Source organism: Silene latifolia, chromosome 11, assembly GCF_048544455.1.
Source record: "Silene latifolia isolate original U9 population chromosome 11, ASM4854445v1, whole genome shotgun sequence".
NCBI lineage: Eukaryota > Viridiplantae > Streptophyta > Magnoliopsida > Caryophyllales > Caryophyllaceae > Silene > Silene latifolia.
In genome coordinates this window covers 47,833,165-47,844,310 of record NC_133536.1, presented here as the reverse complement: position 1 = coordinate 47,844,310, position 11,146 = coordinate 47,833,165, and the positions used below count along the sequence as shown (strand labels likewise).

General features: G+C 33.5%; 2 long non-coding RNA genes across 2 annotated transcripts; both read left to right on the top strand.

Annotated features, from left to right (window-relative positions):
• Positions 1 to 1,580: 1,580 nt before the first annotated feature.
• LOC141614835 (uncharacterized) lies at positions 1,581 to 2,582 on the top strand. The gene is made up of 3 exons (XR_012529398.1): positions 1,581 to 1,661; positions 1,751 to 1,870; positions 2,458 to 2,582. It is a non-coding gene; the product is annotated as an uncharacterized LOC141614835 (long non-coding RNA).
• Positions 2,583 to 2,732: 150 nt separating this feature from the next.
• On the top strand, positions 2,733 to 3,276 carry LOC141614834 (uncharacterized). The gene is made up of 2 exons (XR_012529397.1): positions 2,733 to 2,882; positions 2,965 to 3,276. It is a non-coding gene; the product is annotated as an uncharacterized LOC141614834 (long non-coding RNA).
• The last annotated feature ends 7,870 nt before the right edge of the window (positions 3,277 to 11,146 follow it).

Sequence of the window (11,146 nt, the reverse complement as noted above, 5' to 3'; positions counted from 1 at the left end):
GCATATTATTTGTCATGATGATTACAGTGATCAATTTAAGATTAATTTTGTGGTGTTTGCTGTGTCTTTGTTAATGCGCAACAATCAGAAGCCGTTCGTCAATCACCATGTACTAAAATCGCCGAGGAATGTGTCCGCCATTGGTCACTTGATTGGTGTCAATTTGTCATGGAGAGTTTGCGGTATAACACAAAGGATTGGGTCAAGAAGGGGAAGAAGAATCACTTTGGTGGACCTCTCCTGTTTCTAATGGTACAAATCTTATGTGTTACATTTATTGTTAGTTATTATGGTTTTAAAACCTGCCATTTTCCGATTATAATCCTGTTTTTACTTGCAACTTGTTTATGTTGACCGTGTTGTCCATGAAAAACGATTCGTAGAAAGAGATTACTATACTCTTTTGAATTGGACATCTCACGCACTTTTCTCAAGGGAAAAGCAGGAGATGGAAGCTGGTCAGTTTGGTCTTGGTCGTGTAAAAGGTCGATTGATGGAAAGAATTAGATTTTCTAATCCATGTAGACAAGTGGTTGAAAAAGTGCGGAGAGTGTCGAGGGATGTTAGTACTGATACAAAATCTCCAATTTCATACTCGTCTCCGGAGGTATATCCATTTATTCTTGAAGTATTCACTATTCCTTTTCAAGATTCACTTTGAAATATTTTCTTTGTACCTTCATAGTACTAAAGATGTACCTTCAAAGTACTAAATATGTACCTTCATCCGTGCCTTGGCCAGGAGTTTGCGAGATGACTACACTTTGCTTCAAAGAAAGAGAGTCATGGAAGATATGGTTGTGTTAGATGAGAAATACGCGGTTGGTTTGCAATGTTTCCCAGGTGAAGAGTGTGTCAAACAGGCCCATTCGGCAACTGAATTTGTATATTTGACATATGGTGGTGGTAACGAAGATGTGTCGTGTGCACCGTGGGAATCCAAAGACACTAGATGAGGATGAACAGTTTATTCTTTGTAGCAAATGCGGTGAGAAAGCGTACAAATTGAAACTTGCTCGTGCTAAACACAGAGAACAATGTGCTAAGTGGAGAAATTCATTTGTACACATCCTTTGGTGAATTTTCGTTCGATTTAGGGTTGGAGAAAGACTTTCCTGAGAGTGAGGCAAGGTTAGCCGCACTAAAGGGGTTAAACGGGATTGCCGTGTCACTTTGGTGAATCTTCTTGACTACCAAAAGGGTTCATTTCATGGCAAGTCCTTCTTATATACCTCTATCCAGCAACAAGCAACAGTCATCTCGTTTTGATCCGTTGTTTTCTGCTATCCAAGATGACACCAATGTGTTAACGCCTCTTACTGCGGTTCACCTTCAAGTGGCTGATTATGTTTTCAGTGACCGGGGCATTAACAATCGTCGTTCCAGGTAATCTAAAATGTGAACTTGTTAAATTAACATTTTGTGAATGTCATTTTCACTGTTTCACACCTGACAAGTAATTTGTTATATTTTTTGTTCTAGTGAGCACTTATATTCGTACAAGACTTATTTTGCAACGCGAATGCATTTGTGGTCATTAAAGCCGTCTCAACATGTTTCGAGTGTTGTCATTGATTCTTTGGTCATCATATTTGAATTGTAAAGAGGAAGAAAACAATCTTGGTACTCCGAAGCGGTTCTTTTTTACCACGCTTGTGCATGTAAGTACATTTACATACACTCTTAAATGCTGTGTGTAATATGTATTTTGAAATATTGTACTTCCCTCTTTCGTTACTTTCCCATGCAGTCTGTATTAGCGAAACCCAGCCCAGGTTTAAGTGATGAAAAAATTTATGAATTATTCGAGGCTCGTGCAAACATGGAGTTGCAGCTTTTTCCGGGAATAGAAATAGCTTCTATCGCACTCGTAAGTTGTTATTGTTTGCTTGACATACTTTGCAATTTTCTTTGCCATTGTTGTATTGCATTTTAAAAAAATTGAGACATACTATTATCGCATAAGTTCTTTCTTTTTTAGATTAATTCCAACTACTAAACTCATTTGAACCTCAACTTGTATATACCCATTTTATATTAAAAATATTCAGATTAGGCCAAAGTAGGATAAATGGCCATTTAACACAATGTTAATGCTATAATTTCTCAATGTACTTTCTAAACGTCCTAAATGTACTTTTAAAATATTAACAATGTTAATGTTGTAATTTCTCAATGTGGGGAATATCTTATATGCATGAGCAGTTGCAACTATATGCACACGTTGGGAACATAGACCATGAGTCATACTATCATTCCATGTCTACATTCTGCTTTTGTTTTATTTCATCTGCTTGAGTCAAAGGGAATTTTCTTTGCGTTTGTATTAAATAAGGTCACTTTATATTGCAATGTCCTGTTTTCATTTTTTACATGTGCCTCATGATTAGTTAAAATGTACCCTTTGAAGAGTTTGACTGTACTTATGGTTGTACGTCATTTGTTTTGTAATTTCAGTTTTTTTTCCCAATTGTACACGAGAAACACTTTTTCGTATACGTGGTTGACCTGGTGAGGAAGCGTTTCGTCATTCTTGACAACTCACTCTCAGATGAAGATGCCATCAAGAAATATGGTGTATCTCCACTTGTTAATGTATGTTTGAATTTGACACATTTTTGTTGTTCTATTGACTTTTGACTATTAGTCACGCTTAACACTGGTTTACAATATTTTGTCATAGATTGATGCTTTTGGAAGGTTTTTGGGTGAGAACCCAAAACTTCGACTCTAGCAACATTGTGTTGGCTATGGATCCCATTGTTGCAAAGCTTAGTTGGAGAAATAACTACAATGTTGATGACTGTGGTATATACACAATGAGACACATGGAAACATTTATGGGATTAATCTCTTGGAAATGTGGCCTGATGAAAAATGATGTGAGTGTTGGTTCTTATTTTAAAGAAATTCATGTTCATTGTGTTTTGCCTATCTTGTTAATTGTTGACTTCTGTTTTGCAGCGGAGCGTGCTTAAAGTGTTACGATACAAATATCTATGCACATTACTTATGTTCGAGCACAACGATTGCCATGAAACTGTTGCTGATCATGCGAAGAAGGGTCATTTCTCTAAAGCTAGTGATTACATTTAATGTTCAGATATTATTTACGCAGTATGTTAGAATTTGTCTGATGACATCGCTGTTCATGTAGTATGATGTTTTAAATTCTAGTGTACGTTAGTATGTGTAATGATTTGTAATTGCATAAGCAAAATGTTGAATTTGTCAACCAATGTTTTGTTGCACTTAATTAAAGTACTTTTTTGTCTATTTTTGGCGTGCTATTTACTTGAACGTTATTATCTCCTTGAATAGCGACTGAATTAGCAAAATAATATAATGTACATTTCAGGTCTGCTTTTAAATTTCTTCTGTAAAACAGTACATGCACATTATAAACATACATAATGGACATTTGAATTAAATTGAAAGCACATTTATTACTATTATACATTGAAAACAGGGAAATAGGTCTAAAATCACTTCAAAGATCTATCTATAACGACATCATAATCTAAGTATATGAATGAACTTTTGAAGTTTTCTATCTTATTAAACGATCACATGCATTACAATTTAATTAATATTTCATGTTCTTTTTAAAATAATTTAATGTACCTTTAAATATAATATAATGTACATTTTCCAAACAGTGCTTAATGATATTTTAGTTGCACCTAATTATCAAAAAATGCACATTATGAATATAGATTATGGACATTTAGAACTTTTAGAAAATACATTGACAAATTCTAACATTACCATTGTGTTAAATGGCCATATATCCTAATTTGACCTAATCTGAAGTTTTAAATTATAAAATGGGTATATAAAAGTAGAGTATCAAATGAATGGTTCTAGTAGTTGGAATAAACAAAAAAAGAAAAATAAAATAAAAAATGGACTTGCGAAATTATAGTATGACCCAATTTTTTTAAAAAAAACCGCCACTTTAAACTTCTTCTCTTTAATATCTTACGTATTACTTTTTGATAAACCTGTCAATTAAATTGTACAAGACGTTTTCTCATTCTCGGATCGTTCATTTACTCTTATCGCTCTCTATCGGAATGAAGGTTATACTCTTTGCCTTTAATTATTTGCTAAAAACAATTGTGTTTACTTTTCATCTGCTTTGAATTTAACATAGTTTCCTTAGCTGTTAATGTTCGAAGATGTTCATTATAAATTAGTCCTACTATTATTTCTCAGGTTCATCAATATGTCTAAATTTATACGCATTGTTTCCTAATGATTTTGATGTACTTTGCTATGGCTTAATATTTTAAAATGTTTAGGATGTATTTTCTTCATGTACTTTTTTAATGTTTAGCATTTACTTTTTGGATACGTGTCCTTCATATCAATATGTCGGAATTTATACGAATTGTTTGCTAATGATTTTGATGTAGTTTGTTACTAATGTTTAGCATTTACTTTCTCGGATACATGCGCTTCATATTAATATGTTGGAATTTGTACACATTATTTCCTAATAATTTTGATGTTCTTTGCTATGGCTTAATATTTAGGATGTATTTTCTTCATGTACTTTCTTAATGTTTAGCATGTTCTTTCTGGATATCTGTATTTTTAAAGGCTTTATGTTTCTGTCTTATATGTTTTTTTTTCTTTTTATTTTTTAAAAAAAACAACATTTAAAACTGAAGAACACAGATGTCACTATGGTTGTGCAAATCGGTCCGATTCACCTCTTTGTTTGTCAACCTCCATCAAGATTCAACACAGACTCTTCTTCTCTTTGAGATAATTGAAGTTTCGACGGTCCTACAATAGGAGTAGTACATCATCCTAGCATTTGTCATACTTTACAAACAGTTGACAAAAAAAATTTCTTGTTGCGATAATTGATGTTGCCGATGACCCTACAACAATAGACGAGATTGTTAATCGTCCTAGAGTTCGCCGCACTTCGTGTAGCATCTTAAAAAACTCCTCTTATCCTTTGTTGATTGATGTTCTGATGACCCCATTGAAGATGGGATTGTTGATCCATCTTGTAATCGGCCACGCATTAAACAGATCTGTGAGGGACAAACATGACATTGTTAGGGCTACCTTAGGAACAAGTGTGCGAAGTGCCACCGATAGAAATTCTTGCTCATTTAATGAAACACCAATTCAAACGTCATATCAAACAGACCAGGTTTTCAACAAACAGCCCACTTCTGCTAGCAAACACATAGCGGCTCTTCGTAAAGTGAGAAAATTAATTCTTTGAACGGAATAAGGATGCGCCTACAAACGCTTTGTGTCATTCGGTTTAGGTGTGTTCCCAGAAGATGAGGACTCTTGTTTATGCGGCACAGAGCGGGGTAAAAAAAGAAAGAAATTGTCTCCGATCGTCCATCTTTATATCCGAAAAACAGGGAATCAATATCATTTTAGTAAGAGTCCTTCCCGTGAACCTCTCCTTGATGCTATTGACGACACGAATCCCTTCATACCTTTGACATCAATGCAATATCGGATTTCAAATTATGTGTTCACTTGCCACGGCTCTGTGGATAACGGTTGGTAATTACATACACAGATTAAATATTTTATATTCATTTACATAGTTCATCTTTACATATCTCACGCTAATCATAATTCTATTATGTTTTTTGTGCAAGAATACGTTATTTGAGTTCAAAAATAATGTCCTTGGTTGGGATCAACTGTTGTCATTAAAACCGTATCACTATATCTCAAGCTTTGTCATAGATTCTTGGTCGGCATATCTAAACTACAAAGAAAAGGATGGGAATCCAACCAATCCCACACGATTCTTTTTTAGTACACTTACATATGTAAGTTTGGTCATTGTTTTCACGTGTTTCAGTTTACTATTTCCAACATTTTCACATTACTAAAATTTTATCTTCATTGTGCAGTTGTTATTAATGAAGAACACAGTTGCTTCTATTGATGATCATCGTTACAAACCTTTCAAGCGCCGCATCGAAGTAGAATTAAATGAGTTTGAGTGGATTGATCTTCCATCCATTGAACTAGTGAGTCCCTCACTTCATTTAGTAATTGAAATTAAATTCAAAAGATTATTCTTTGTAGTAGTCTATTTAAATAGAAGTCGGTGAATGTCTTGTCGAAGTTTTCAAAATGTGCTATTACTTAACATGAAATTAACCTTTATTTGTCAGTGACCTTACAATTGTTTCTTTCCCTGATGCTAGTTCTTCTTCCCTATTGCTCTTGAGAATCATTTTGTGTTGTACGTTTCGACCTGCCAAGGAAATGTCTCATTATTCTTGACAACCGCATTAGAAGGGGGAGTGTCTTAGAAGAGTATGGTGATAGTGTACTTGAACTGGTAAATTTACATTCTCCTCAACTATGAATTATTATCGTTCACTTGCATTGGTAAATTCATGTATATTATGGTTCATCTCGTCTAATTTTTATTATTGTGTTACAGGGTGATGCTTTTGCACGGTTTTTGGGTGAAAATCAATCAACTATGGAGAAAAGTAATATAGTAATGGGCATGGATCCTACAATAGCAATGCTTCCATGGAGAAATAACAGAAATATTTTTGATTGTGGTATTTACACCATGAGGCACATGGAAACATTTATGGGAATAGCCACTTGGGATCGTGGACTGTCCAAAATTGATGTGAGTTTTACATTTTAATTGTAACTTATTTAGAACAAATCAATGTTATTTTGTTGGTTATTAAATTCTAATTTCATTTTTTTTTTTTTGAGATGAGATCGTTGACAATCTTTGAGATTCAAGTACCTATGCACGCTACTAACATTTGAGCACAACAAACATCGAATAAAGATTATTAGACATGCATTAGCATGTAACGACATTCACAAATAGTTCTTGAATATGATTTATTAGTTTGCTTTTGTACTTTTGATCTTTGACGTATGTACATTGAAGTTGTCTTGGATGTGCATTCACCCAAGGTACTTGTTATAATGTACATTCTATAATGATCAGTTGTCCATTTTAAAGAAAACAAATGTTCACCAAAATCAATGATCTTCTTGCTTTAATACGAGAATGTTCATTTTAAGGAAAACAATTTTACATCCTGTGTAACTTTCTTGCTTTAGGATCTCACAATTGATACAATTAATTTATATCGTGCGTGGTCATTTTAATACAAGAATGTTCATTTTAAGGAAAACAAAAAAATATACTCCGTATACACCAATAGCAATATTCGAAATTGAGTAAATATGTACAATTAGTACGTAGTATTTTAATTTAACAAAAAAGTATATCATATGTTGCACACAATTTTCCTACTTGCCCAAATAACCCCAACACACGTAAATCTAGGGTGGACCTAATAATACCCTATTATGGAAGTATAGGCAATTTATGTTCTTATAAAACACACAATTAGGTGTAAATCTAAAATAGATAAAAGGAATACTTCTTTCAAACAATCTTTCCAAAGAAAATAGTTCTTTCAACTACGGAGTATTAGGTAACTTCTCCATAAATTTTGGTTATACTCCACCTTCGTTTTCAATACTTCTTCATTGCCAGGTAATCACGTTCATTTACTAAATTGTCCTGAATTTCGTCCATTCTTTTGGTGTATTTCTTAGGTAATTATACTTGGTTGATTTAAATCATTGACAAAATCACCTGAAAATCACGCCTCTTTTGTTGGTTACATTTTTCATCGTTTTCAATTTAATTGGATGTTCATGTCAAGTTTAATGGGATGTTATTTATTGTTTACAATTGTGTGAGATTTTACGTGTGTTGGGATAATTGGGGCAAGTACGAAAATTGTGTACAACATATGAAATACGAGTAATAGGTAAATTAAAATACTAATTGTACAATTTACTCAATTTCGAATATTGCTCACAGTGTTCATCGTTTAATTAATAGTGTTTTTAAAGTTTACAATATGATGTTCTAAATGCTATCGTCCAATGAACATTTTGGCATAACCATTTTAAATCATCTCACAGAGCAAATCATGTCATTATTTTGCTTGGGATTGGTAACAAATTCTGAAGAGGAAGACAGAAAATAATTCATTGCACATCATCTTGATGCAAAGAAGACAATGCTAGGATGGCTATTCAATGGGAAGGACGCCATAATTGCAGGGGTGGAGGATAACTATGCAAAAAACACAATACTACAAGATGAAACTTACATGCTACAAATCTTTCAAAAAGTTAATCAAAGTCGACAAACATAACATGGAAGCAAAGTATGCAAGTGTTGGGCTAAGATGTTTATCCTACACAATGAGGAAGCCCGTTTAAGAGAGGAATATGAAAGCAGATTATAGACAAGCATTTCATTTGGGGTTAGAACGACTACCGGGGATAATGTAGTGGTTTTCCGAAGGTGTCTTTGTTACTTGACAGACAATCTCTTAACAAGGAGGACATTGCACCTGTTTCAATATCATTTGGCACCCGAGTTAGAAAATCTTGTTGTTGTAGACAATGAAGAAGAAGATTTTGACTCTATTCCAACGTCAATTTCCCGACCAGCGGTCAAACTTGCTTTTATTCTATTAAATCAAACCGAGTAATATTATATATAAACAGTTGAGGTACATTTGAGTATAAGTTTTATATTTACCTCATACCCCTTGTACCTACTGTTGATTTTCAATGTCCATTCAGAATATAAGAATATAAGTACATTCTCTTATTTGTTAATGATATTTCATTATATTGACGTAGTACCTTTTGTAATTTTTGAATTTTCGATACATCATGAAAAGAATTGTCCCATCACTGTATTTACAATGTCCATTACGTGCAATAACAATGTACCATTTAAATTAAATAATATAAATTAATGCATCTAATAATTACACTCTCAGATGCAAGTTGTAAAATAATTCAGGTGAAAAGACACCACTATTCATGATTATTTACTTAAATGAGACATGTGTCAAATGGAAGTTGTAAACTAATGCATGTGAAAAGACAAATAATACTACACTCATAAATTGTAACTTCTCCTATTCTTATCCAAAGCAGTTTATATGTAAAACTCACTATAAATACTTACCTAAACTACTGTGGTAATTACAAAATCTAAGGAATACTCATACAAACCGTCTTCTTGCCTTAAAAAGGTACTCTAATTTTTTTTTTTTTTTTTTTTTTTTTTGTTCTTATTATTTTTTCCCTGCAAAAGAAATGCATATCTTCATGTAAATAAGTATATCGAATATTATTGCAAGAATAATGCAGTAATGGAATAGTAATATGCTCTGGTAATTTATTTCATACAAATAAATGTTTCTATCTAATGTATTCCTGCCAATGTCCATTGTCATGCCTTTAAAGGAACATTTATTTTATTGATAATGTTCATAGGAAATATTGTTGTGCACTTTGATATAGCATATATAAAAATGTATTGAATGTTAATGACAAGAAACGACACAATACTATTTAATTAATATTAGAAATACTTACAAAAGCCATTCAAGACTGTTTCAAAATCACTTTAAATATAAAACTCACTATAAATACTTGTCTAAACAAGTGTGCTAATTACAAAATCTATGGAATAATCATATAGAAAACGTCTTCACTCCCTTGAAAAGGTGATCTGGTTTATGTAATATAGTAGCCTATATAACATTCAGATTATTTCATTTATAAGTATTATTTGATTAATCAGTATGTTTTTTAATCTTGTGAAAAGAAATATATACTATAGTCCCGGATGAATTAAAAGTTGTTTGTGTCCGAAAATCAAAGCGCATTTGTGGCTTGAACGTTTTGCCAAAATTAAGTATAGTAGATATTTCAATCTGGCAATGTGCTTAATATTTGCAGGAGAAGATTATTTTACCTTTTGCTGTAATCTGTTTTCACAATAACATTGTTTGCTCTATGCATGATTATACAATATGAAAGCCCACGTTAATTTGTTTTACCCTACAGTATGGCCTTAAATATGGTTGAAGTTGGTACTTCCTTTACGCCTTAAGTTTATTGTCAATCTTTTTAAAATACGTTTATTTTTGCCGAACGAGAATATGAGTTCGGTTACCAATATGGAAATAATGTCGGATATCGAGCAAAAACTCGCTAATGTTGAGTATGATCTCGCTGAAACTAAACGTGAAAGAGATTCACTGGATCAACATCTTATTGAGGTGCTTGGTCAAAACGAAGTATTAGAAGAACATCGAAGCGTACTGACGAGAAACGGAAATAGTGAAATGAATGCAAAGTCACTACAACAGAGGTGGACATTCTTTCAAGCGCAGATGAAGTTTATCACGGCTGAAAGAGACAAAGATAGCCCGACAACTTGAAGCTAATAGACAAAAAAAGTATTACAGAGGTGACATGGACCGTCGGTTTCTCACCGGTGTCACTTTGTCACGAGAATCATATGCTCTTCTTGATGGTGAAAAAACTATACCTTGGCCAAAGAAATCGTGAAGGCTATGGAATTAATAGACGGTTATAAGAGACATCTAAAGGAGGACTTGCTGGAGGGTGAGAGCAGTGTTCATCCATCTGTTTGCGATAAATGCGAAAGCGTTAAGAACTTTGATGTTAATTTATGTATAATTATAATATGCGGTTAAGTTTAGGAACATATGCGTTTTGATTAAGTATTATTGTCGAACATATTAGCGTTTATTATGAATGTTTATTTGAATCTAAATTATTATCATCTACCTAAGCTTTAACTGTTTAGAATTGACCCTTTCTAATGTAAAGCCAGTTACAAGACTGATCAACTATAATGTACTTTCAACATTTTAAAAATGTCCCTACTACTATGTAACGATGTACCAAAGCTTTAACCCCGCATTTCTTTCAAAGATTATCCTCTTAAAATAAGGGAATGGGTTTGAGGTTGAACTAAGCAGACCGCTGTCTGCCTAATGCAACCATAAATCCTTCACTGTCCCGTTTTAAGATACTCAACCCCTAATTTTAATCACGTCCCCCAAAAGGGTTCACTCGTCCCCTCTAGGGTGTCTTTTTGTCTTGCCGCCTTCGAATGAGAAGCAAGGGAAAGGGTTTAGGGTTTGATTAGGGGATCCGCGGTAGCGGTCCGCCTAATCAAACCCTAAACCCTTTCCCGTCCCGTTTTAGGATACCCGGCCCCCCAAAAAAGGGTTCACTCGTCCCCTCTAGG